The 23,231-nt window shown below is 41.5% G+C and overlaps 1 protein-coding gene and 1 pseudogene across 3 annotated transcripts in view; one reads left to right on the top strand and one right to left on the bottom strand.

The window, feature by feature from the left end:
* The first annotated feature begins 519 nt into the window (after nucleotides 1-519).
* SV2C (synaptic vesicle glycoprotein 2C) overlaps nucleotides 520-23,231 on the top strand; it is a 289,177-nt gene continuing 266,465 nt past the window's right edge. For 2 of the 3 annotated variants that reach the window (XM_008991919.5, XM_008991918.5), the window contains exon 1: nucleotides 520-619. The gene's annotated coding sequence lies outside the window, so the exon portion shown is untranslated. Of the gene's footprint in view, nucleotides 792-23,231 lie in introns of all 3 variants that reach the window. The other variant, XM_002744849.6, reaches the window with a different exon arrangement.
* Nucleotides 16,517-17,564, bottom strand: LOC100389012 (peroxisomal membrane protein PEX14 pseudogene; annotated as a pseudogene).

Here is a 23,231-nt window from a genome sequence, read left to right as displayed (position 1 = left end):
CCCAGAAATAGAATACAAACCCTCTTTGGCCCGGTGCTAACAGAGCCCAGCAGTCAGAATTCCCTCCCGTCTGGCTGGACCTGACCCGGGGCGCCGCCAAGTGCGCAACGCACAGTCACAGTCGGAGACTAATTGAGCACCGGCGCCCCCCTCCTTCACCTGCTACAAACTCGGAGTCCTGACTTCTCCAGAAGTACCTACCACTTGGAGGCAGCTCTGCCTCCCTGCCCCTCGCCCCCCGCCCCAGGCCCGCACCGCAGCAGCGCCTCGGCACCGCGACTTCCCCGAGCACTGCGAGTGGTGCGCGGCGCTCGCCTCCCCCCGCGAGCCGTAACTCCCTGTGCACCGCTCGTACTCTCGCCAAGCCGCCGCCCGGCACTGCAGCACCGGGGGGAGGAGGCGGGCGGAGGAGGGGAGGAGGACCGCAGCGTGCAAGCCGGGAGCCACTTTCCCGCCCCTCCTCTCGCCGCTGACACGCTCAGAGGAGTCACCACTCCGCGCGCAGCAGGAGAGAGTGGCAGACGGAGGCTGCCCAGGGAAGCGAGCCGGAGCGGCGGCCGCACGGAGGCGGCTGCAGTGCTGACGCCACTCAGAGCAAGGGTCTCCGACGGCTGGAGCGGTGAGTCGGGGAGGCGAGGCGGGCATCCGCGGGGAGACTTTCCCCCGCTGCCGGATTTCTCTTCCCGACTGGTGGCCGGGCGCTGCAGCCTGGGGAAGTTTTTGCTGCCTTTCAGAAGCGCAACTTTGCCCCGCCTGCCCCGGGAGAAGCGGCTGCAGGTGCCGGCTGCTGGGTAAGCACCTTTGTTGGGGAGGAACCTGGAAAGTCGGGGTACAATAGACACAGTGACTCCTGGTTCGCTATGGTAGGTCTGGGGACTGGGTCACACTTTATGCCGGATTTCCAGGGGAGGTGAGTGGGCAACAGCGGGGATGCAGGGGCGAGTCTGCAGGGACCGCCAGGCTCTTTTTTGCTTGTGTGATTCGACGAGAAGGGATAGGTAGATTCACATCCAGCATCCTGGAGCCCCGGGCTGGGTACTGGGACCTGTACCTTCATAGCAGCCTTAGGTTCAACTTTTCAACGGGGATTCCGCTGCAGATGTGCGGGTGGCGGGAGAGCAGAGGCAGCCGCAGTAAGTGCTGAGGGAACCTGAAAGAAACACCAGGAATGTTCAAACTCTCCCACCTACATTCCCGAAGCGCCTGTGTAGCGTCTAAGCCGGAGCCAGAGAGGGCTGGAGAGCAGGGGTGCCCGCGGGGCTGAGGCTCTTTGTCAGCGCCTGCACTTCCTACACAACGCCTTCATTCAGCAAAAACCCACTGGGCGCCTACTGTGCTCCAGGCGAGGCGCAGCCGACCGAAGGCTGTGAAGCCCGGAGGGGAGAGGGAGCGTTCCCGGTAAATAAGCTACGGAGGTGATTTCAGATGGCGATGAAGGCAGTGCAGGCCATCAGCCTACCCTTTCTCTGACTCTTTGTCTTAGTGGGCTTTTTCCCCTCCGCCTGGGTTCTAGAACTGGGAAGACTTTCCTCCAAAGCTTCGCAGGAAGCGCCCCGGGCTGGGCCCAGGGGGACTGCGGAATCTGGGGATGAACTTGGCTTGGAGCAGCCAGCACCTCGTGGCAGATGAACGATCGGGAGATCTATGGGCTTGCGGGGACCTTCGGCGACGCGCGGAGGCGGAGGGGGAGGGGCTGAGTCACAGGGGCTGGAGGTGCCGCCTGGACGGCAGGAGCGGGGGGCGCTCGCGTCACCCGCTACGTGTGTGAGTGATGCAAATGCAGACCCGCGAGGGGCGGGCGAGGGTGGCGGGTGGGGGCAGGCGGCGGAGTCTCCGTCTGGGAGCGCGCATGTGTGCGTCAAAGGCTCTCGGTTGATGGATGCCCCGCGGCGCGCCCTGCGCAGACAGTGGCGACCCGGCGGGGCCGTGGGGTGCGGGAGGATTGCGGCGACGCGTGGCGGCGAGGAAAGCCGCCACGGCCCAGGCGGGCAGGCGGCTCCGCAGTGCGCCGCAATGCCGGGAAGGCGCCGCAGCGACCGGGCGCTCCCCGGGGATCCGAGGAGATGGGGAGCCTTTTAAGGCTCCAAGACAGGGATGCCTGATGGTCTCCTCTCCTGCTGAAACTACTCCCTTCATACTTAGCTGAGAGCGCGGTAGTTTCCGTTTAATTCTTATCCTTAATTTTGAAGAATGTGGCACTAATCTCTTAGGCGTTCACTCATTTTCTATGGTAAGTTACGAAAGGCCTCGTGCTCGTGGCAAGTTTTCATGTGAACGCCTAGGTATTGAGGTTCGTAGGGTTCTGTAATGCCAACCCATTGCGCCACCATTCTTCAGGATTTTTGGCAGGAGGCCTGGCCTCTAAGTGGGGTTGAAGAATGTCTTACAAAACAATGTGCCGCATTCCTCTTTCATGGCATAAAAACCACGCGTTAAAAACACCACTGATAATACACTCTCCGGTGGAAAATAGTAAACCGAATCCACGATCCGGATCCATTCTATTCTTATTTTAAAGGCCACTTTCTGGAAACCCAATGACAAAGTTTTTCTACTGGCTTTACTGAAGGAGCCCAAATCTGCAGTATATAGGCAAAATGAATGAAAGGGGGCTGGGTTGGGAAAGAAGAAAGAAAGAAACGGAGGGAGGAAGAAAAGCAGTTATCAAGGAACCCAGAGACATAGATGCTTGTCACCATTTTCTTAAATATTGTGTTATGTCACCTTGTGCAGGTTACTCAGCCTCTTGGGTTTATCTTCCACCTTTGAGAATTGTGAAAAATAGCTTATACTAGCTCTTATGTACCTTACAGGGTTGTTTTGAAGACAAAAGAGGTAATTTAAGAGAGCTTTGACTTTGCAAATACAAATTCTTTATGAATGGAAAATACTAGTAAACAAGGCCCCTACACACACACACACACACACACACACACACACAATTTTCTGTTTTAAAAAATTAATATAGACTTCCCAGCATTGTTTCTTTAATAAAATTTGGACCTCAATGACAGCAAATGCAGACAATAGACTTTTCCTAACAGTCTAATATGCAATCTAATGCCATTAGCAGCTGACCGTCTGGAGAAGGAAAAAAAGAAGCTCTGGATCACATTTGAGTGTTTCGTTGATGTAGTGGAGAAATCAGATTTATTTTTCATGACTCAATGACAGTGAAAGTAGCTTCTCTGATCTGAGAAGCAGACGGGCCTAAGAACTTGTAGTAAAAGTCCTATTTATTTTTAACCCTATCATATTCCTTAATTGTGGAAATGCTTCAAATAATAAGATGCAGTTCCCAATCTCCAGGAGATTACAGCAAAAAGCATCATAATGTGCAAAATATCACATGAGGACAAGTACCAGAAAACCCATTTCCTATAATTAGGAATGTTAAGCAAACTTGATGACATATTGTATGAATAAAAGCATGTAATTTGTCAAAATGCCTCCTTAACCAGCCCACTGTTGTTATTCATATTACTCCATATAATGATAGATTTCTGTGAGTAGTGAAAGCGAAATGCCTCATTCTGTGCAGCTATATCAGGGGAAAACCTACAATTCACCAGCGTACTTCTCGGTCCCATGTTGGTGAGGTTCCTGTTTGACTGTGGTTCACAGCATACATATTATTCTCCATTTAAACACAAACTCATCATTTCAATGAAGTCTATTTGTAAACCCAGGAAAGGCACCCCTGGCAGGTGTTATGTAGTTTTGATGCAACATTGCCACATTGTTTTTGCTTTTGTTTTGCTTTTCAGTCTCTGCACAGTTGAGCAACCAGTGTAAAATGTTGCAGTGGTTTGAATTTGGAGACTGTTTCTTTATTTGAGACAGCTGAGAATAACAACAGGAATGAAGCTACCATTTTAATTTTTGCTGGAAATATGCCTTAATGGAATACTGAGAGACATTTTATTTTACACAAACAACCCCTCCTAATTAGGGACAGCAGTAGTATTTGCATTTCAGGATGGCTTCCCCATTGAGTAGAATTGAACAAAATGAAATAAATGGACAGGATGGATTGGATGGTTTGGTGCTTTCTAGTCCTAATATTCTTTCTCTCCAGGAAACAGAGAAATATATGATGAGCTATATTTTAAGTTTGAACTTCGCTTATAAGTAGTATAGAAAAAGTGTTTGTTTGTTTGTTTTAATTAGCTCATGTTGAAATTTTACATGAAGCTACAGGCTCTGTTTTTGTAGATAAATGGTCTATTAGATTTTGTATTATGTCATTAGATGTATGAATTAAAAATTTTAGGGATCAAATTTGAAAAATAATTTCTGCTTAATATAAAGAAGATAGATAAATTTGATTTGACATTTAAAACATTTTCGTTGACCATTTAATGCACCATATGCTTCCTACATCTTTTCCCAGAGATAGTATATAGTACAAATGATTAAGACTGGATGCTATCAGATGGGCTTTAGTCTTCCGACAATCTTGAACCCTCTTACATGTCAAGAGTACAGTACATACAGATTTATGGCAAATGAAACAAGAGCTTTCTCTTGTTTTCTACTATTTGGAAATCCTATGAATTAGAATCCTAGAGTAGCCAAATAGACCAGTGATTCTCAAATAGTTTTATATATCATACTTTCATGGGGAGCTTTTTTAAGTCAGAATTTCTGAGCCCCATTCTAGACATTCTAAGTTAATGGTTCCATGGTTGAGACCAGAATGTGCTGCTGAGTGAGTTAGATGTTATCACTAGGGAAACCACATGTGCAGATGCACTTGAATTCGTACTAGATAGCTTAGCAAGAACCCAGAATGCATGGGCTTTCTAAGCTATGTTTTCCCCTTTAATGTTTACCAAGTATCTGCTGTGAAATACCATTCTGTTTGGCAAGACAGACCTAAAGAGGACTGACTTCTTTGGTAAAAGTCATAGGAGTGAGTGACATGGGTGGTTGGGAACAACTTCATGGAGACAGTTATATATTTGGTGTCAATGAAAGGAAGGGCATTTGCGGAAGGAACATTGTGATGACAGATCAATTGAATGCAATAAAGACTGAAAAACTTTGCATGGCCTTCAGAGCCCTAGGGGGTCTGGCCTCTGCTCACTTCTGCAGCCTCATTTTACATAAGCCCCAAACCACATCTATCCCCAGCAAACTTTAATCATCAGTCCCCTTTGGCAACCTGCCCCAACTTATCTCTACCACATTAACTCATCATGCTCTTCAGATTTCAGTCTAGCTTCTAAGCCTCTGTTGTGAGGTTACTTTTAATACAGTGTACTTTTCCTCATAAAGTTATCAGAGAAAATGTCATATTCTCAGTTAAATTTGAATTTAGATAAACAATAAAATATTTTTAATATAAATTATCTCAAATATTGCATGGGACATTGTCCTAGTCTGTTCCAGCTGCTATAACAAAATATTTTAGACTGGGTAATTCATAAACAATGGAAATGTATTGCTCACAATTCTGGAAGCTGGGAATTCCAAGATCAAGGCCTCAGAAGATCTGGTGTCTGATCAAGGCCTGTTCCTCATAGATGTTCTCACATGGACATGGCAAGGCACCTCCCTTCAACCTCTTTGATAAGGGCACTAGTCCTATTCATGTGGGTGAAATCCTCATAACTTACTTATTTCCCTGAAGTCCTCACCTCTTAATACCATCACACTGGAAATTAAGTTCCAACATATGAATTTGAGAGGAATACCAGCTTTCAGACCATAGCAGACATACTTACACTAAAACATTTTTTGTTGCATATCAAAATCTTAAAATTATATGAGTGCCCTATATTTTACTAGCAATTCTGTTTATGAAGCTCACTAATTTTATAATTTCCTTTTTTAAAAAAAAAAAAGAGATTCTTTTATTAATGCCAGTCTCCCTTCACCAATCTACAAACCCTAGGAGACTGAGGATAGGATTAGGGATAAATTGTTCTTGTATTAATCTTGGTGATTTGTCCCTCATGTTTGAAGTAGTATCTGGAGCATAGTAGGAGCTCAATAAATATTGTCAAATGAATTAATGACTTGTTAGAGAAAAACAGTATAACCATGAACAAGTTTCTTTTTTTTTAATTCTAATGTTTATTTTTATTTTACATTCTGGGATGTATATGGAGGATGTACAGGTTTGTTACATAGGTAAACGTGTTCTGTGGTGGTTTGCTGCACCTATCAACCCATCACCTAGGTATTAAACCCAGTATGCATTAGCTATTTTTCCAAATGCTCTCCCTACCCTCAATCCCAGTGTGTATTGTTCCCCTGCCTGTGTCCATGTATTCTCTTTGTTCAGTTCCCACGTATAAGTGAGAACATGCAGTGTTCGGTTTTCTATTCCTGTATTAGTTTGCTGAGGATAATGGCTTCCAGCTACATACATGTCCCTGCAAATGACATGATCTCATTCCTTTTTATGGCTTCATAGTACTCCATAGTGTATATGTACCACATTTTCTTTATCCACCCTATGATTGATGAGCATTTAGGTTGATTCCATGTCTTTGCTATTGTGAATAGTACTGCAATGAACATACCTATGAATGTGTCTTTGTAATAGAATGATTTATATTCCTTTGGTTATATACCCAGAATGGGATTGCTGGATCATATGGTATTTCTGGTTTTAGATCTTTGAAGAATCACCACACTGTCTTCCACAATGGTCAAACTAATTTACATTTCCACCAACAATGGAAAAGCGTTCCCATTTCTCTGCAACCTTGACAGCATCTGTTGTTTTTTAACTTTTTAATGCTCACCATTCTGCCTGGTGTTTGAAGGTATCTCATTGTGGTTTCTATTTGCATTTCTTTAATGATCAGATATGTTGAGCATTTTTAACCATGAACAAGTTTCTTAACTTCTCTAAGCCTAAGTATTTTTAGCGGTGAAAAGATGATTTTGTAATCTACTTTTTAGGATTTTATGTAGCAATTACATAAGGAAAATATACACAAAGCTCCCAGCATGTTACTTCATAGGCACTGTACTTTAAAAGGTATCTTTTCTTTTGTCTCTATATTTGTCTTGTAAAATGAGAGGATACCTTTTTGATGTATAAAATTCCATTTTCTTTTCATTATACTGCAATTTCAGAAGCAATCAATGTTTCCTGAATATTTACCAAATGCAAGGTAGTCTGAAGGATTCAGCTATGCAGTTATAAAAGTCCTGTTCTCAAGGAGCATCTATCTGTGGATTGGTAACACCTAGGGCCAGCTTCATGAGTCTTTAGCCTGAACAGTGTTCAGGCTAAAGCTTCACATTTAGAAGAGCCCTATGTTTGGTTTAGTGTTCTGCTGTCACTGAGAAGGGGGCCCCATGTTTTCTTTTTGCATTGGGCTCTGCCAATCGTGTAGCTGGTCTTGTTAAGTTATGCATATTTGTATCCAGCATGCAGAGCATTGTATTTAGTCTTTATGGTAACCCTGGCCTCTCATTACTCAGAGAACTTGTAATTTTCCTAAGATGCATGGCTTATAATTAACTAAACCAAGTAAGCAGACACATAGTTCAGTATTCTTTCCAATACACCCTGCCTGTCTTCACCTGATTACAACCATCCAGTATGTCCAGACCTTTGAATGAGCATCTGGAGCTTTTAGAGACACCTCAATTCTCCTATTCTTCGGTGACTGCAGTGAATCCTCACTGCTGTCACTGCTTCTGCAATTGCTGAACAATTGAAACTTGAAGTTCTAGTTCTGCCTTTGTAGAAACACCAGGAACACCAGCATCTTGATTTCTAAGATACTATCTCTTCAAATATTTAGGTTTTAATATCTGCAGATTTATGCAGGATAAATAGTAAACTTGGGGTGCTAAAATTTATCTAAGAGAAATATCTGAGATATTTTATTCTTTGCTTTAAATTACCCAGCTGAGTCATGCAGCATGGGAGCTTCTGCAGCAAGGAACAGCCATGCATTTTGGCAGTGGGTAGAGAAGGTGACCCACTTTGTCATTTCAAGCTCCAACTAGCCTCTTTTAAAATACACGTATTTTAATATCACTTTTTAGTAGTTCTAAACATGCCCATTTTATTTCATTTTTGTGCTTCATATCTAAGAAGTCATATTCTAATAAATCCATTGAGCCATTGTCATGTTTGCCCTCATACCATTCTTTTCAACACATGACAGCATGCTCCAGTCAATGCATATTAAACACATCACTAGCTGCATTGAACACACAACAATTTAAGTGTAAAGATTATTACTTTTTGAAGCATCCAATTAAATTTGCAACCTGTGTTTCCTATTGGCCACATCCATGTGGAGGTAGAAATTATAGACTCACAATAGCAACTATAATCATTTCTCTGGTTCTCTTCTGACTCCAATTGTGGCATTCCCAGCCTGCTTCAAAGATTCCTCACTATTCTTTAAGTCCTTGGGGATTGCTCCTGTAGTCTTTGTCCCCTGCTCTGGTCCCTGCAGCAACATTACCACAGTGTTGCCCAGCCTGCCTCTCACTGCCCAGAACACCTTGGCTCCAGTGTTGTGGAATCTGCTGATGCTGCCCTATGCTTTCGATGTCCCTGGAGAGTTTAGACAATGTGTGAATGTATGAGGGCTGGTGTATGGACACTCTCAGTGATACAGTGCTCTGTATTTATAATCATTTCTCCCCCTCTGATGCAAGGCCATTGTCCTAGGACCATAAATAATGGTCCTCAAATTGTCTTTCACTCAGAATAAGCTTTCTAGGAGACTTTTTTTTAAGCCTACATCAGCTCATATTCCTAGGTGGTCTCCAAACTAAGTACTAATCAGGCCTGACCCTGCTCAGCTTCTGAGATGAGATAAAATCCAGAGACTTCTTAGCCCCTCCCCTTCTAGACATGTTCAGATGGATCAGAATACTAAGACAAATCATCAGAATTTTGTATGTTTATTGCATCATTATTTGTAGTGGTGAAAAAATGGAAGAACCTGATCACGGTAATTATGGTTAATCCAAATAGTGAAATACTACACAGCCACTGAAATGAATGAGGTGAACCTACATAGTAAAATGGAAATATTTTGAAGATGTTCTTAATATGGGAATTTATGACCAGAATATATAGTATGATTCTACTAAGAAGAATTTCAGGTATATTACAGAGTCTGGAAGAACAAAGACCAAACTCTTTCTTTGGGGGATATGGAAAGGACCTTACATAGTTTACTTTATATATTTCTGAATTGAGTTTCCAACAATAGCACATATAACTTTTGTAATTAAGACACTAGTAGAGGTGGTAAATATTAATTTCAATATACACCTGCAATGCTATTTTTCTAACATGTATACATATTGGTGTTCTTGTGGCTAAGAAAGCAGTACCAGTTTTTCTCATGGATATCATTCCAGGCAATAATGTAAGTGAGGTCATCTAAGTTGTGAGAACATAAATTGCTTTGGTACTCAATAAAACTGTTTTCATTTTGAATGAAAAAGGAACATAGCTATAAACATTCAATACAGTGGCCTTTGAGCAGGGGCTGCTTATTGCTGACTTAGGTAATTAGAGCTGAGGGTCAACTCCCATTCCTCCACTCCCATCCTCAGTAAATCTTATTTGTCCAATAGCTGTCAAAAGCTTGTATTAATACTTGGAATATTTTGCTTTTAGGCACACTTTTCGCTGTACTGTGACTGTGTGTTTGATGGGATGGGAGATTGGCAATTTTTTATCTTCTCTTTCCGAGGGCTGGGAATGTTCTCCCTCCTCCCATCTCTTCTTCCCCAACTCCCACCATACAGATGTTTATCTATGGAAAAGTCTCCTAATCATCCTTCAGTCCTCAGCTCAAAGAAGGATTGAGACTCCACAGCTCTCTCTCAGTCTCTCCTCGGCCCCTTGCAACTCCAGCCTTGGAGTGCTTCTCATATTATGTCATGGTGGCTGCTTTATGAGTATTTTCCTGCTAAACTCTTAATACCTTGAGGAAGAGGCCAAACCACTAAGATCTTTGTAACTCCTGACACTGGACACATAAGGGCTGGAAGTATTTTAAATTATTTTTAAAACTTTTTGTTAAAGCATATTATTTAGAAAGAAAATGCGTGTTTGATAAAGGTGCAGCTGAGTTTATTTTCACAAACTGAACACATCTCTTTATAGAGCACCCATCAAAAAACAGAAATAGTATTTCTAATGCCCCAGAGGCCCCTTGCATCTCCTTCCAGTGAAAACTATTTACCACTGTCCTGACTTCAGTCCTTTGGATGTGCTTGTCAAGTTCTCCCTCTCCTGCTGCAAATTCCATTGTTCCATGCACAAGGTCTGAGAAGCTGCTTCGCAGAGCCTTGCTACTGCCAATGGACATGCAAGTGGTGTGACTGTGTCCAGAATGCTGTTTGGTTCCCAGAACTTCCAGTTTACAAGGTATCCAGTCCACAAGGCAGAGGCAGAGAAAACAGCCCCTAATTAATTGCACACATAGCTGTCTGCACTGCAAAGCAGCTTGGCTTGTGACCTCATTATAAGCCCCTCATGAGCAATTCTGTCATTTGACCTCCGCACCTTGTCCAGAATTTCACAAAACTGTTCTTGCACAGTCCTTTAGACCCAGGCCTTATTCATCTTACCCTCCAAACTTGAGCTCACTCCAGTGGGTCAGAATGCAACAAACTGATTTCCAGACTCTTCAAATTTCTCTTCTATCAGCTGGCTTCTGAGCAGCAGTGGTCTGGATAAAACACATTGGATTCATCCCTCTCTCTGTACTAAATATTCTGAATTCTTATTACCAGACCAAGAAAACTCACTGGCGAACCCTGGACTCTCATGAAATTATTTTTTTCTCCTTGTAGACTTGTTTCTAATGTCTTCTTTCCCTTTGGCATCACTATTCCAAGGAATAGTTTTAAGAAATTTCCCATATTTATTTTAAGGATGTTGCCCGTTATATTACCCATTGCCCTATTCATTACTGTCTATTTAAGAAATGCTTTTGGAGCTGGGTGCAGTAGCACACACACTTGTAGTCCCTGTGAAGCCAAAGCAGGATTGCTTGAGCCCAGGAGGTCAAGACCAGCCTAGGCAACATTGGGAGATGCTGTAAATAAATAAACAAGTAAGTAAATAAATAAATATCTTTGGAGTTTTGGCACTGTAAGAAACTGAGAGTCTCCTGAGCACTGATTTTGTTTTATCAATTAAATCCATGATGATATAATTTTTATCCACAGAAAACATAGATCATAAATATATAGCTGGATCAGTTTGACAAGTGTATACATCTGTGTGGGCAAAAGTGTATCTCCATTACCTTAGAAGATTCCCTGTATCCCTTTTCATTCATTTCCTCCTTTCCCAGAGACACTGTCCTAATTTTTATCACCAAAGATTAGTTTTGTGTTTACTTGAAATTTAAATAAAAGGAACCATACAGTATGTACCTGTCTGTTCTCTTTTTTAACATAGTATTTTTGAAAAGATTCATGTTTTTACGTGTATCAATAGCCAAATCTTTATTACTGAATGCATATATTATATTATGTGAATATACCACAATTTATTTCTCTGTTTATCCATTGATATTTGGGTTGTTTACAGCTTGGAGCTAGTAACAATAAACTATCTATGAGCATTTTAGTGCATGTTTTGCTGTGTAAGGTAATATTCACAGGTTATGGGGATCAAGAAATGAATATATCTTTGGGGAACAATTTTTCTGCATACCACCCCTTCTGTATATCTTCTATGGTGAGGTGTCTGTATATTTTGCCATTTTTCAGTTGCGTTACTTGTTTTCTTATTGTTGAGTTTTAAGAGTTATTTGTATATTCTGGATACCAGATAAGTGTTTAATAAGATATGTGTTTGCAAATATTTCCTCCTAATGTGACTTGTCTTTTTATACTATTGACAATGTCTTTTGATTAAAAAAAGTTTTTAAATGTTAATAAAGTCAAATTTTTGTCTTTTTTTTCTTTCATGGATCATGCTGTTGGTGTGGTGTCTAAAAATCTCACCAACAAACACAAGGTTATGTAGATTTCCTTCAAAGCTTTCTCATAGAGACTTTATAGTTTTACATTTTATCATTTGGTCTATAATCCCTTTTGAGTTAATTTTTGTTTAAAATGAAATATACAGTTTCAGAGGCTTTTAAATTAATAGACTTTATATTTTTGAGTTGTTTATGGAAAAATTGAAAATAAAGTACAGGGTTCCTAGTTACTCATCCCCTGCCAGTTCCCAGTTCTTGCATTAGTGTAGTAGATTTGTTACAATTGATGACCCATTACTGATACCTTATTGCTAACTGAAGTAGTAGAATTTCATCAATATGCCTCTGATTATTTAACAAATTAGTTTCTTTAATAAAGGCTATCCAGGGTTTCAGTTTCTTCTTATGTCAGCTTTACTGTGCTACCTTTATAAAAGAAATGTGTCAATTTTATCTGGGCTGTCAAATGTATTGCATAGTTATTTATCATCACTAGCTTGTTTTTATCTTATAGACTCTGTGATTCTTATATTAATTGTATTTACTTCATTTCTTTGACTTCTCAGAAGGTATGTTAAGTTTTTGTAGTCTTACAAACATATAGCATTGCCCAAAGACCTTTAAAAATATATATGAATTATTTAAGAATAATTTCTATTTCATTAGAACATGAAAGATCAGTTGCCTGTGGTTATATACAAGGTTTTTTAAACTCATAACTTATTTTCTTTGTCATTGAATAAAAGCCCTAAAAATATCAGAACATTAATAACTAGATAGAATGGTATATTTAGTTAATTTTTAAAATAGCTAAGTGATAGAAGCCAAGTTTGTGGAGGATACCAATCCTTTTGAAAGCACAACTATTGATAAAAAAATGAACTACTCATGGGTTTTCTTTGGGTCTACTCATTACTTAATGCTATATGTGTTCAAAATCTAAAAGGATAAATGACTTCTGATTTGAATTTTGATAACAAAGGCTTTATTTTGTGAAAACTATGGGCCTTAGTCCTTATTGCATCTCTGCCTACTTTTGCATTAATCTGTCAGGATACAGGAAACTTTGCATATACTATCTTTCCAAGTGATTGTAGGGGAGTGAGTTCATGAAATACACATTGGTATGATTTATTCAAGGGTTTTTCTAATGCCCAGCAACTCATATGGCTTGGATTAAGCATTTATGTTTATATTACACTGGTTAACTTCTATCTTTTCCCTAGATTTTACCCATTACTTCTTTTTCCTAATATCTATCCATTTCACATCCAATATCATAAATTTCTTATTGGCTTTTCCTATTCTTCTTTTAACAATACTTACATTCTTTATGCTGAAAAAAAACAGAACAGTCTCATGATATATCAGACATTTATTGCCACATCATGCTGCTTAATCAACCACTTTAAAAGTTAGTGACATAAAGCAACAGTCATTTGTTTTCATTCACAAATCTGTAAATTGGCTGAGGGCTAGGTGGTCTAGACTGAGCATGGCTGGGTTTTTTTTCACTTTGCATATTGAAATCAGGTCTTTTATCCTCCTGGGTTAATAGATAACCCAGTTCATATTTTCTGTGTGGAGGTAGCAGAGGTATGTGAAAAGTGAGCAGAAATACGTCATGCCTTGTGATGGTTAGTTTTATGCATCAACTAAATTGGGCCATGGGATGCCCAGATATTTGGTTAAACATTATTTCTGTGTTTGTCTGTGAGGGTATTTCTAGAAGAGATTACCTTTCGAGTTGGCAGACTGAGGAAAGCAGATTCCTAGCCTCACCCAATCTGTTGAAGGCTTGAATTGAATAAAAGGCTGTGTAAGAAAAAGTTCTTTCTCTCTGCCTGTTTTTGAGCTGGGACATTGATCTTCTACCTTTGGATTCAGGCTTTCATTTAAATTATACCATTGCCCCCCCACAGGTCTGTACTTCTCAGCCTCTATTATTGCATGAGCCTATTTCTTACAACAAGTCTCTTTATTATATCTCTTCATATTTATATCCATAAGTGTCCTTTTGGTTGTAGTTCTCTGAAGCTAATATCTGCCTCTTAACCCTAGACTCTTAGCTGGTGCACTGCCACTCATCCCACATTCCATTGACCAAAGATTTGCAGTGCACAAGACAGTTCCACATAAACAAAGCCTTGCCTTGCATATCACACCATTTTCCACTGTCCCACCAGATATCTATTTAGATAAAAAATCTGTTTCTAATAACTTGGGCCTACAATTGAATTCTGTTTTTTATATAAACACAGTATCTTTTGATACGTTGTAAATTCGATATGTTGTAAATTTTCCAGGAGTAAAACTACTTGTAAACCAAGAGAAGACTATATTTTGTTTTGTTTAAAGTCTCACTGAGAGCTGTTCCTCATTTCTGCAAATCACATCACCACTGGTAACAAACCCTACTTGTGACATTAAGTTGCTAATAAGTCCACCTGTATTTGCCTGCATTGGCATTTGTTGCATTTGTGATGATTCTACACTTAGATATTAGCATCCCATGTCTTCGTTTTGTATTTGAGAGCTTACACTGGAACATGTACATATTTTAAAACATAATTTATTATTTCTTCTGTTTCCCCTTAAGGCATTATGTTGATATTTTAAATTTATGTGTAGAGGTAGATTATCTATGAATATTATTTAATAAGGCATTGCTAAATATATGTTATTACTAGGTGCTTTTGAACATCCCTAAATCCTCTATATTTTAGACTACATTGTAGGAAGCTGACATATTTGGAGGTGGGAAAGGAACAGGCTGTAATACAGAGAGCTCTTCTATCTTAGCATTGTGTCTGAAGGGAACATGTTCCTTCTGTGAAGACAGTCCCATTATTCTCCTTCTGGCAGTAGTTGAGAGAGGGTAGTGTGTGCGCTGGGCATACCTACAGAAATGGGTAGTCTGGAGAAAATGTGCAAACCTTTACCATAATTCTGCCTCTGAGACTCACCTGAAATCCAGGGAGTCTGAAGACTTGTCCTGTGAAGACCCTGAGTTTTTACTGGGCATTTCTGATTTTCATCAGTAATGAGTAGGAGCAAGGGAAGCTTAGGGAGAAAAAAACGGGTGTTCAAAGATGGCTGCTCCAACAAGTTCGGGAGATGCCCAGTAGGAATCTGGTGGTTTCTTTCTAATACTATTCTTTAAATTCTGTTATTCTTTGAGGTCACTGCCAGACAGTGTTTCTTGTGGGAATTCCCTGCCAGAGTCTTCTGTGTATGGGAGTGGGAGCCTCCTGACTTACTTCCTGAAGAGACTCTTACGAAAGAGGGGCTAAAGGCCTGGTGACTGATCTTTGTCCATAAGCTCAAGGATATTTTATTTACCTATTAATTGAAACTGATTTAAGAATGATTCAAAGGGAATAAATCAGAAGACACTGAGAGAGTGACCGAGGCCTAAATAACAGATTCTGCTCTGTGTGCCTTTTTATCTAAAGCTGGAGTATTGATAAGGGCATCACACTCTATCTGTGGCACGCAGAAAACGTTATTGTTGAGGCAGAGCTATCCTCATTTATTGATAAATACATTACAGCTAATTGTTTCTCCAAACATTCATTACTCTGAACCTGATATGTAATGATCATGCCTGCCTTTGGCATACAGATGTGTGTGCACAAAGTTTGATTATATTCAACGGCAGTAAATGCAAAACAAAACAAAGCCAGACAAAAACAATAAACTCTAAGGGTTAACATCCACCTCCCAGAAAGCCTGAGGAGAAAAGCCAGTGATTAATATAATTAAATGTGCGACATGAATCCAGACCATCTTATACCTGCAGCTTTATTTAATATCAGGAGAATTGTGTGATTTTTTTTAGCAGCAATTGGTTATTACAATTATATACAGTCCTATCTTCCGTTCTGAGGTCTATACATGATCGCACAAATAAACATGGGTTTCTTGCAGGGAAGGACAGAGCTGGCTGTAGTTAGGAAGGCCCAGGTGCCTGGCTTCTCCGAGGGAGCGAGCGCCCGTCTGGCCATAGAGTAGCTGAACCATTACACGGCAAGCGAGGGCATCAGAAGGGCAGAACGGTTTCATTTGTCTGGGAGGACGACGGGGCACGGGTGGGATTGGGCTGGGTACAGGCGCCTGAGAGGTCCAGGGCTGAGCCCAGGGAAGGAGGGGGACGGCAGACATCAGAGGGGCCGCAGCTCCTCCTCCACGGAGGAGTTGGGAGGCAATAGGGAAGCTAGCTCTGGCTACGCGTGGTAGTCAAGACCCTCGGCAAACACACCCTGGATAAGGCGTCTGTCCTGGAGAAGGGGCTGGGCAGGGGCTTGAGCCCCGAGGCTTCTCTGCCTTCAGCCGGACTTAAGATCAAAGCTGAAGGCCACTGTGCCTGGGGCTGGGGCTGGGGGCCCTGCGAGAGGCCGGGTGGACAGAAATGTGAGTTTCCAGGCTGCCGCCAGGCCTCAATACAACTGAAGACAGTTCTGTTCCCCACCTGGGCTCCAAGCTGCCCTCCCAGGGCCAGAACAGGAGGCCGGGCGTGGGCACCACCGTCACCCCGGACGCCGTCCTCCAGGCTGGAGGCGGGCGTGGCCCTAGTCCCGCTCATTCTCCTTGCTGGCGCCCTCCGGCCGCAGCAGCTTCTCCACCTGCTCCTTGATCTGCCTGTCCTCGCCCGGACGGTCAGACCTCTGCACCCCCAGGCAGCCCTCCTCGTCCTCCTCATGTCTTCCCCTCCTCGCCCTGCACGTCCAACTGCACCTGGCCCTTGACGCCCACCCCCTCGTCGCCTTCCTCCTGGGGAACCAGCAGATGGTAGGTGGCCGCGGAGCCCTCGGGGCTGTGGCCCTCCCTCCCAGGCGAGGACGTCGTGGACTCGCTGCTGACAGGTGAGATGTCGCTGCTGCTGTGCTGGTTCAGGGCTGTGGGGCTGGAGGGAGACAGTGGCTTGACTGGGACTTGCCAGGAGGGGATCTTCGGGGCTGACTGGGATGAAGGGAACTGCCTCTGATTTAAAAGAAGCGCTTTCAAGGAGTTGATTGGTTCCACAATATTCTGAGGCTCCGGGATCCAGTTGGTGGATGTGGTGGCCTTAGCAGTGGTCAGCTCGTGGGCGGGCTCCTGGATCTTCTGCTGCTGCAGAATCAGCAGCTGCTTGACAGAGGTGAGGGTCGCCTGGAACTGAGTCACTGTCTGGGCCACGCTGCCACTCAGCTCTGAGAGAACAGCCTCCATCTTAGCTGCTTCCTGTCCTCTCGGCCGCCCAGGTTGAGGGGGAGCAGGTATTTCTTATAGAGTCGGTGGAAGCCAAATGCGATGCCTGCTGTGATGATGGCTAGGGCTCCATGATCTCGCCATCGGGAGCCTGCAGGGCTGTATGGCTGAGATACGAGGTGACAGGACTGGACATGAACTACCTGTGTGGCTGGGCCCAAGGATGAAGGCTCATGCACAGCAGTGCCTGACTGCTGGAAGGCCATATCAATCTCTTCGTCAGCCCTTTCTTCTTAAGGAATGCTCTGCTGGTTGCAAGTGGGCTCTGGCGGATCCGGGAATTCTGGAGAAACTTCACTGCCCTGGCAATGACCGTCTCTCGAGGCAGCACATTTTCACTTCCTGGAACAGAGCTTGGCTGGCTCGGCTGTTCTGCCAGCTCCAAGGACGCCGTCTTTCTGAGGCCTGCGATTCTTCTTATGGGCTGACATCAGCAAAACCTGCTGGCCCTAGAAGATGTGGAGGCATTGGAGCTCTGCCTAAATTGTCCACTGATGGGGAGAATCTGAGCCAAGATTAAAGGGATGCTGCAATGAAGAACTAATTTATTTGCTCCCAGCTTTGGGGCATTATGTACTTTCTTATTACCACGTTATATATTATTACCTTATTATTGTCCTATGAGTTTTTATGTTGATTATCATGTCAGACAGTTGATGTCATGTCATATTTCACTTATCAAAAGTCCCAATATGATGGAAAATAACAGTTCATGCTGTATCTGATCTGCTGGCTTAGAATTTTTTTTTCTTACTAGATGATTTTGAAATTGGGTACTACAAAATTTAAAAATTGTGTGATGAGCTGTCTTTGCCTAAGATTGAAGTGCTATAAACTGTATACCTGAGGTCTTGAGATTTCTAGTGATGTTTTTAAAGTTAATTTTACTGCACTTCCTGTCTGCCATCACAGTGCTTTCTTTTGCTCGTGTGTGTGTGTCTTGTCTTCATGTCCTATTGCTGCTAGTGATGAGTTATAACATCTTCACTCAGGAAATTCTGACATCATTAAATGCCTTCTCAGGGTTCTCTGATCACACTGCACTTTTCTGCTTTGAAGGGTTTCCTTCTTCTCTTCCAGGATAACCAACCACTGATTTTCAGTCTGGCTGACGTATAACAACACAAAAGTATCTTTCATAGCAGTTTTCACTGTGTCTTTGACTGACAGCATTGGGAATCGGGATCTCTAGCTTCTCAATGTAACAGCTTCTCAGACAACTATTGCTCTCATTCTCAGCCTGTAGGCCATTTGGGTTGATATTCAAGGTAGTTCAGCTTAACCCTCTATTAATGATAAGAAGGATTCATTGTATTTTGTATTTTGTAAAATGTATTCATTCATTTTGTATTTTCTGATCATACCACCAGGTTTTCCTTCTTTTCATCCAAGCTGAATATCTCATCCAAATATTCAAGTTTAATTCTAAAAACTAACATGTGTCTGTGTGTATTTATTTCTTAGGCTAACAGATTTCTCATGTCTCAGAAGTAGTAACATTGAGAGTTGTGGTTAGATGTAAATTCCGGCTCTTATTTGAATTTTTAGAATGTGCCCAAAGTCTCTGAATGTACAACTTTGTCAGTAAATTGGCCAAAATCTTTGTCAGATGCTCAGTAAACATTTACTACATCAATTAGCCATAAAATTAGTAAATTCCTTTTAGCTTTGTTAAATATTAGGATAATAGGAAAAGGAGGCATTTTAGATAAATCATGACTCTTTTTTCAGTTCTGGTGCATGTAAAGCTGCCTTTGGGTCAACTGGAGGTCAAGTTTGGCTATTTATTTGCTTAGTGGCTCATAAGCTACAGCTGTGTTAAATAAAATAAATGCAGCTTCACAGTATGTAAGAAAACTAGCATCAAAACTACGTTTAATTCAACTTGGCATCAGTTATTGCCCTTAAAGAGCACTCTTTCCTATGGGATCATAAAAGGTGCTAGAATTTCTCTGGAGATAAGAAGTCACACAAATGATTTAATAACAGTCTTTAAGCATTTAAAGGGCATATGCCAAAAGATAATGCCTACTTTCTCTTCTTAACAGGGTTGAAGAAAATAGACATTAGGAGATAATTGAAATATTTTAAAAAGTGAAATAGAAATTTTAATCAATTTCAGCTAACAAATCGGCCATATCCCTTGTGCAAGGGATATGCTATGCTAATTACAAGAACGAGGTGGGTGGGATACAGCCCGTGATCTCAGAAGCAGGCACACCTGTGAGGGAGACATCAGACACGTTGTCTATCAGTACTCTGCAACAGAGTACGGATTTGCGGATTCAGTAAAAGAAGTCCAGAACTCCACGGTGGTTTGAAGGCGGCAGTCTGGTGTTTGCTCAAGGTAGGGTTTCTCAACCTCAGCACTACTGACATTTTGGGCCAGATAATTATTTGCTGATGGAGGCTGTCCTGTGCATTGTAAGATGGCTTATGACAGCCTTGGCCTCTACCTACTAGATAACAGTAGTGTTTTCCCCTGCATTGTCACAACCAAAAATGTTTCCAAATATTTCCACATGTCCCCGAGGTTGAGGGTTTTGGGAAGTGCAAAATTGCCCTCATTTGAGAACCACTGATTTAGAAAATGCCTTTTGACATTCTCCCTAAAGTGCAGGTAAGTTTTATCAGGCCCAAAGAGGGAGAGGCAGGATGTATGAGGAGAGGGAATCTTGTGACTAGGGTGCAGAGGTGGAGCACCCTGGTGATTTGAGAGGTGACAAGTGTCCTGTTGGTCTGGGAGAGAGGAAAAAATCACAGGCAGTGGTGAAAGATTTAGCTGAAGGGTGGGTGAGACTCTGTAAAGGTCAGGTGTAGCAGTGTGGGCTCAATTTCAGCAGAAATTACCTTTATCAGAGTCATATTTAGAAAGTTTAATTTGAGGCCGGGCGCGGTGGCTCAAGCCTGTCATCCCAGCACTTTGGGAGGTCGAGGCGGGTGGATCACGAGGTCAACAGATCGAGACCATCCTGGTCAGAATGGTGAAACCCCGTCTCTACTAGAGATACAAAAAATTAGCTGGGCATGGTGGCACGTGCCTGTAGTCCCACCTACTCAGGAGGCTGAGGCAGGAGAATTGCCTGAACCCAGGAGGCGGAAGTTGCGGTGAGCCGAGATCGCGCCATTGCACTCCAGCCTGGGTAACAAGAGCAAAACTCCGTCTCAAAAAAAAAAAAAAAAAAAAAAAAAGATTTAATTTGAAATCAGTGTAGAGTGGCTTAGGGCAGGAACAACCTTGGGGTACAGATAGCAGTTACGAGTGGCTAATTTTCATTACTTCATAGAGATGAAATTCTGTTCTTCATTCATTCTGTGAAGTAGTTAGCCCATATGTATTTATCACATCTCTTAAGTGCTGGGCACTGCCCCAGCTGTGGAAGGTAGGACCTAGAGGACAAAGTGCCTGTTCTCAAGGAATTTACAGTCTGGAGGGGTTGAGATGGACAATTAGAAAATAAAAATGAAAATATCAGAAGAGCTTTCAAATCATACTTAAATTCTGTGAAGACAGTGCACCAGTTGATGTCAGAGAAAGTAAATGCCGATAATTATGATAAAATTCATCGTAAGAAACTGAGACATAGTTTTGTTGCAAGGAAATTGCATTTATATCAACATTTATTAGAAATTCCTCCATAGTGGCCAAAAACAGAATATATGTTCTCCTATTGACACATGACAGTCTCTGCTATCAAGAACATTTCTTTGTAAATTTATCCCTTGTAGAGAGGCTTTACTGCATGACTATGGGGACTTTGAGACAGAGTAGAAGGGAAAGAAGAAAGAGGCAACTAACATTTGCAAGGTTTCCAATACATGCTGGCAGTGCTGCTGGCCACTGGTATTTAGTTTTTATCACACCCTCAGTTCAGGCCACTGTCATGTCTCACATGGAATAATCTAACAATTTCCTAACAGAATCTTTGGACTTCAGTTTTGTCCATATTCATGCCATTACCCTACCTGAATGACCTTTTTAAAACACAAAAACACCTTGTCTGTTCTTGTGTTCAAAACCACCAATGGCTGTCTCTTCACTTAATATAAATTAGCAATTCTCTACCAGAACCATAGTGCACTCCCTCAAGCCCTTGATGGTATCATGTTCTCCTCTGCCTGCCTGGGGACTCTCCACCTCACCCTCTACCCACCCATCAGATCATATAGCTAACTCTCACTCACCCTTCAAGACTCAACTAAAGACCTTATCTTCTAAGGTCCAACTTAGGCACCCTTCCAATGTGCACACTCCCAGTGGGTTGCGTTAACCAGTAACAATTACTCTATGTTGTAAATGCTCATTCCCTTGTCTGTATTTTGAAAGTTCACGCTGGTGAACCCAGAAGGTGATGCAGGGCTTGGCACAATCACTATAGATGGAATGAATCAGCATTTTAGAAAGGAAAGGGCAAAATCCCAGAGAATATATATTACTTGCTCAAGGTCACAGAACTTTAAATAGAGGTTTTATACTTGTCTGGCTTAAAAACCCAGGTTCTGCACATATATCAAGGGAATCTGTGTGTTCTGCAGAGCCATGTGAGAGCATTATAAAGACTTGTTTGGCTCAGATGGTTTACTTGTAGCCTTGTTGAGAGATGTTGAATAAATATACATTATTAATCACTTAGAAAAACATGACCCTGACTTTAGCAGTCTCTTTCATTGATGTGCTTCTGTAATTATCACCAACTTAGAACTGCCAAGGCTTGAGGCCTCTCTGTTTGTATCCAAAGGCAGCCTTAACATTTGGAAGAGCTAGATTTTTAAAATTAATTTTGTTCATTAATATTCTATTGAACATTGATACAAGTGCTTTTTCTTACAGAACCTGGTATGTGTCACTGCTTCCTCTCCCCATTCTGTTAGAGGATCAGTCCATAAGGCAATATAGGAATGTGTAAAAGAATAAAAAATACAATAATACATAATTAAAACTGCTGAAATATTTTGTATTTTGTCTAATGGATCTCTAAAGTTGTAGCACCTTTGATTCATTGTTTACCATTCTGTATTTAGTCCTCATACCTTTTTGTAGTCACTGAAATTCAAAGCAGAGAAAGGGAGAGAGAGAGGAATTTTGATATATTATTCACCTGCATCTGAGCTTATTCCTAATTTAAAGACTAGTAAATAGCATCATGTTTTTTCTGAGCACACAGAAATTTAAGAAATAATTTATAAAACAAAATATTTCAAGTAATATAATACTGAAATTATCTTAAATATTAATGCCCCTTCACTGTGTGTCTTAAAAGGATATATAAGGATTATAGCAAAGAAACCTAAAATTCATCTCCTATGGATTCTGTTAATCTCTAGAGTTTTCACCATTACCACTTCTGGTTAACCTAGATGGGTTTGCATGTCAGCCTATGGCACATAAAAACAGCCATAGCTTTACCGGGCAGTTGTATGCTCTTCTAGCAATATGCTAGTTACTTATATTAAGTTTGATTAGTAGACTAATAATAGAAAATATTTATTGAATGCCTGTATGCTGTTAGGACACCTAGGCTGTTTATATACATTATCTAATTTAAACCTCACAGTTCTATGAGATTGGTACAATTAAATTTTAAAGTGTTTTCTTATTAATTCTATTAAACATTTAAAGATGAAATAATATCTAATTTAAACAAGTTCTTTTAGAATATAGCAAAAGAGGATACAGTTTCCAACTTATTTTATGAGGAAAATGTTACCCTAATACAAAACCATACAAAGATATTTCAAGAAAACAAAGCTACAGAAAAATATACCTCATGAACATAGACGCAGATACCCTCAGGAAAATACTAGCAAGTTGAATCCAGAAGTGTGTGAAAAGTATATACATCACGATCAACTTTATGTAGTTGTTGGAAGGCCCTAGAAATAAGTTCATTTCTTAGGCGACTTTAACTCATTTGCAAACATCAGAATACAAGTCAGCAGAGAGGAGTGACAGGATATGTGATAGCTGTGGGTAGCACTATGAGCATTTTGTAGATGCGTGCCTGTATGTGTCAGTTGTTAGCTGTTCTAATGGCA

The sequence above is a fragment of the Callithrix jacchus genome, chromosome 2 (assembly GCF_049354715.1).
Source record: "Callithrix jacchus isolate 240 chromosome 2, calJac240_pri, whole genome shotgun sequence".
NCBI lineage: Eukaryota > Metazoa > Chordata > Mammalia > Primates > Cebidae > Callithrix > Callithrix jacchus.
This window is presented reverse-complemented; position numbering and strand designations above follow the sequence as displayed.